The sequence below is a fragment of the Dipodomys ordii genome, unplaced genomic scaffold (assembly GCF_000151885.1).
Source record: "Dipodomys ordii isolate 6190 unplaced genomic scaffold, Dord_2.0 Scaffold4, whole genome shotgun sequence".
Classification (NCBI taxonomy): Eukaryota; Metazoa; Chordata; class Mammalia; order Rodentia; family Heteromyidae; genus Dipodomys; species Dipodomys ordii.
The window spans coordinates 15124704-15130517 of record NW_012267220.1 but is presented as its reverse complement, the minus strand read 5'-3'; positions in this window follow the sequence as shown (position 1 = coordinate 15130517).

Genomic DNA, 5814 nt, shown 5'->3' with positions numbered 1-5814 from the left:
GCATGCAAGGCAAACACTCTATCACTGAGCCATCTTCCCAGTCCCAATGAAAGTATATTTATGATGCTATAATGAGGCACTTTCCCCAACTTATAGAATGACAGTACCAAAAGTAAACCATAATATAAATATAACCTTTGAACTTTGATTATGATGTGTCAGTGTTAAGTCCATCAATCGTTATAAATGTAGAATAAATGAATAGATGGGAACAGGGGCTCAGAGGGATCTCTGTGACCTAAAACTCGTCTTAAAAACTAATGACAAAACAAAATCCGTTGCTCATTGTATGTGAGCTAAATGCATGGCCCACACATAGCCTGTTTTCACTTAACTATGATCTTTGCTGATGCCACTTACTGTGAATATATATGTATTATATAAATACACACATATTTCTATTTTATACATATATTTCTGTTTTATATATATGAACAGAATTGGCTGTTCTAATAAATAAGCATCACTTACATGCTAGTTCCTAGATAAATCATGAATCTCAAGAATAACATTGGATGGAAGAGCTAGATGCCAGTGGTCCACACCTGTAATCCTTGCTACTCAGGAAGCTGAGATCTGAGGGGTTACAAGACAGCTTTAAAAACAGCTTATGCAGTAAAGTCCATGAGACTCTTTTCTCCAATGAACAGCAAAAAGCCAAAAGTGGAGCTGTGGTTCAAGTGGTTGAATACCAGCCTTGAGTGGAAAAAGCTAAGCAAGAGACCTTGAGTTCAAGCCTTAGTACCAGCACAAGACAAAACATCAATAAAACTAGGTGAAAGAGAAAAACAAATTGCAATAATCACTGGTCTTGATCATTGGGTGAGCAATCGGGCCTTGTTACATGTGCTTATGTAACATGCTCTGTATGTATCATGTTACCGTGTGCAACATTAAAAACCTGAATTCCAAAGCACAGCTGACTGAGTCTCAAATAAAGGTTGTGGACCTATATCAATCAATACAAGCAAGTGGCAAGTGCTTTACCAGCAAATAACAAAAGATGGTGGGGTGAGAGGAGGCTGAGCTTTATTTAAAGCTGCAATCTGCAAAGTTATATAATTTATCTCCGCATGCCCTCAGGCAAGTTCCTTTGTTTATGTGAACCTTGCTAGCTCTGCTGAAGGATAAAAAGACTGGAACTGTATTATATCTACTTCTGTTCCAGGCTTACAATTACCTAATTTGTTGATCCTTAGTACCTTCTTTCAAAACAGTCTTCTCATTCAGCGCAACCAAGACACAATGACTTTTTGTGAGGGCATTTTAAGGTAACCTACTGCTTCATTTCTTTGCCTAGTCCACATTTTAAATGTAAACTCATTTTCCTTTGACAAACCATTTCCATCCCCCCCCCTCAGTTTTCTTAAAAAAATAACACTAAGCAGTTTCTATTGGTTTTAAATGAGTTTTTGCATTTTGACTCTTGTATAATTATTAAGTAATCAATCTTACTTTCCTCTGCATACATGATGATTTCCATTTAGCCAGCAAAGACATCAGGAAAGAACCTTGGTCATTTGTACAGGAGAATTTGAGCCAGGACTCAGAGTTGCTCATTCTTGACGGCTGGGCTGAGATCACTTCCCTACTATATTGAAGATAAAGTTCCTTTGTTACCTTGGATGGTTTAAATTAGGTTAACGTCCCCCCTTTTTCTGATTTATATGATGAGGTGATTGCTTAAAGATGGCAATTCTCCTACAGTCACCATCTTGACAAATAGTACTGCTCTGTCATTTAAGGCAGAAGCTTGGGAACCATCCAAGAACCTTCTCTCTCTCCTGCCACCCACGTGTTTAATTCATCACCAAGGTCCGCTGAGTTTTTCTAAGTTATGATTCTGGCCTAGAGAAAACCAGAAAGCATAATATAAATGACTTCTGTGAACTAATCTTCAGGTTTGTGGAATTGTAACATTTTTAGCATATCTATGTATATGTATATATAGGATATATATATCTTATATATATATTTACTTTAAGGGTACTTTGACTTTTTTGTTGAGGTATTGGGGTTTGAAATTAGGGCCTTGTACTTGCTAACCACATCTCACTCCTAGGGTTTTGTTTTGTTCTAACAACGTTCTAACAATCAGAACATTATATGCAGATTTGTAGCCCCTGCCTCAATGTTGACATTTATAATTTCCATAGATTCTGTACTATTATTATAGAGAGTATTGTACTGTAGATTTATCTATTAACATTTTGTACTATATGCTTCCCTCTGCAACTTGCTTTTGAGAGCCACTCAAAAACCACTTGATCTAATTGACACTTTTGAACTCTGTAAACAAAATTTGCGTTTCGTAGGGTCATAAGCCATTTGTCACTGGAATCACTAAAGTAAGTATTTTGATATTACAGACAAATCTCTGCGTGTTTCAGTAAAGACACTAGAAACTTCACCACCATGAGATGCAAAGTGAATACCTTTATTTAAGGTGGTAGGGTCACGGAACACATATATTTGAAATAACCTTCTCTTTTAGGTGCTAAACAAAGGGTAATTGTTATTCTGTTGTTTTGTATTTTCAAAAAGCATTTATATCTTCTAAAGTTTTCTGCTACTGATGCCTATGCTTTTGGTTGGAAATTTTTATAACTGTTGAGAAAAATTTTAAGCTTACTGAAAATTTTCTATAAGTTTATAGATTGTTCCCATAAACCATTCACTCAAGTTTCCTTACTGTTACCACCATACATACTATAGCTTGGTTACAAAAACTAAGAGGTTAACATTGGTAGATTACTCCTAACTGAACTGCAGACATTAGTTGGTTTACCGACATTTATTTACTTTTTTTGCTGGTCGTGGGGTTTGAACTCAGGGCCTGGGTACTTTCCCTGAGCTTCTTTTCCTCAAGCCTAGTGCTCTACCATTTGAGCCACTATACCACTTCTGGTTTTTTCTGAGTAGTTTATTGGAGGTAAGAGTCCCATGGCCTTTTCTCCCTAGCTGGCTTCAAACTACCATCATTTGAGCTCAGCCTCTGGAGTAGCTAGGATTACAGGTGTGACCACCGGAGCCCAGCTCCAACATTTTCTTAATGTCTCTTTTTATTTAGGGTCCCTGGCATTTTCATCTTTTCAGTCACTCATTGGACATCTGTAGGTTTGTGTAAAAAGTTCATTTTTTTCAACACAACAGCTTTGAAGTCCCTGGAAAGTAACATAGGCAACTCACACAACAGAGGTGTTATTTGTAGCAACTTGTATGATTCCCAGAATCAAGTCAACTAAGAGTAAGTAAAGATTCAGGGTTTTCTTAGATTTTTTCCTTAGTAACAAACACAGCCAGCCAATCTCAGCTTTCAATTCAATGGGTCCTTCATTTCATTTGGAATCAATCTTCCTTTGGATATTACAACTGTAAACCAATGGTGTTATCTACACCTACATTTTGGCTGCATTTAAGAGAAAACTCAATGTAGTTGAATGAAAGAAGGTTTATTTCTTTATCAAGTAAAAGAAATCCTGCAGTGGAAAGTCTAGGGAATCAGAGTTCATTTGCTTTTCCTTTCATTGTCTTTTGCGTGTAATTTTACCTTGAAGATCACTATGTGGTCCAAGGTGATGCCTGGAGCTCCAATTATCATCTGAAACCAAGGAGGACAAAGAAGTTCCTACTGAGTCCACTCTTAAGAAGAGTCAAATCCTTAAAAAAAATTCCACAGAAATCATACCTAGTGACTCTTACTCTCTTATTGACTTCTTATTGACTTCTGGTAAAGGAAGTAGAGATATGTTTGTTATGAAATAAAAAGTCATGAAAATCACCATCTAAATAAAAACATAAAATATATTCTACATCCCAGAAACTTCCTTCTCTTTTTCATAATTACCAACTCCTTCCCCCTAACCAAGGTAACCATTGACTTTTATTGTAATTATACTTTTTTGTCAATAGGTTTATGAACTATACATTTTTCCTTACATATTTAGATTTGCTTATTTGTTTGGGTTTGGTATAAATTGAATCATATAATAATTTAAGAAGTCATGGTTGTGTTGGGACAGAAAGGGGGAAAGAAAGAACAGGAAGTTAGTGGCTAACAATCTCAGGACCTAACATTAAGACTTTTCAAACCACTGGTTTCATTAACATATATTTATGACTTATCTAGATTCCAATCCCTTATGCAGCATAGTCTTAGCATTCTAGGAGAGAGTATTAGCATTTTTCACCTTCTCTAATCACTTGAGGGGCTCTTGGTGGTACTTCCTTGCTCACTGAGAGCACACTCTTCCTCCAGCACTTTTCCCAGAAGAATGTGAGTTCATGCAGAATATGAGATGACAATGTATGAATTCAGAACTCTGAGGCCTGCGCATCCTTTGCCAGACCATGCTGGGTCCACAGGGACAAGTAGCTAAATCTGCCTATTGATCCACGACCCACTGGTGACTCTGCTTCCGTTACTGCAGGGATCTGCTTTGACTTTACTTGATGGATGTGCTACAGCTATGATTATACATCCCAATGCTGTTATACCACAGCAAAAAATAGGACCCTGTCATTGAAGTGTTTCATCAGTTTTCCAACATGGAGGTTCAAATATTCTGATGACATTGAATGACTTAGGTGGAGATGACATCACACAGAGCTTGGTAAAGCAGACTTCTTGATATCTATTGGTTTCCCATCTAAGTATCATGAAACTGGCTAGGCAGGTAAGACCTGCTCAGTATCTGTGGAAGATATAAATTACACTTATGCAGGGAGGAAAAGGTGCTTCACAATTCTTTTCCTTTTAATTTGGGTAACATAAATAACCTGAGAAACTGTAATGCAGCTCTCTTCATGTTGCATTTGGATTGTTCATGATTAGCACATAGAAACACGACTGAGTTTGGCATGCTTGTTTTGTGTTCTGCAATGGATGAGTATGTCTACTAGTTTTAGCAGGTTTGTTAATTTTTAGGGTTTTCTATATGGAAGATCATGTTACCTGAAAATAGAGATAACTTTATTTTTTTCCTTTCCAATTTGGATGTCTTTTATTCCTTTTTCTTGTTTAATTGTTCTGGTTAGGCCTTTGAATAGAACTTTTAATAGAAGTAGTTACAATAGGCACCCTTGTTCCTATTCTTAAAGGAAGAGCTTTCTAGGTTTTACCATTGACTATGATGTGAGATGTCATTTTTTTTTAACATATGGCCAATACATTGAGGTGGGTTCCTTCTTCTCTATTGCCCTTTTAGTTATGTCTCTTTAAGTATTTTAGGGATTGCTTTTGGAGTTGCAATATACATCCTTATTACAGTTTGCTTGCAAATTATATTTGATCTCTTTTTATTTTACTCTATCTATTGGTCTCCTCCCATTCCAGATTAAAAACTTCACAATAGTTTTATTTAAATGCTTTACTCTCACCTTTTAAGGTATTATTTTTAGTTCCTTTTTTGGGGGGGGAGGGGAGGGGTTAGGTCTGGAGCTATACTGGGCAATGTATCTGAGCATTTGTGCGCAAGGTTAGTGTTCTACCATGTGAGCCACAGCTCGACTTGCAGCTTTTCTTTTGTGACGATTAATTAGACATACGAGTCTCACAAAGTTTCCTCTCCAGGATAGTTTTGAGCCATGATGCTCAGATCTGAGGATCCTGAGCCTCCTGAGTAGCTGATATCCCAGGTGTGAGCCACTGGTGCCCAGCTTATTTTCGTTATCTCAAAGTACATTAAGAAAATAAAAATAGGGGCTGGGATTATTATATTTGATGTCAGTATAACTTGTGGAGGAGATGGGGAAAAACCAGTTGTTTAAGGATACAGGTGGACCTGTTGCAACAATGAGAAGTACAAGTTGTCA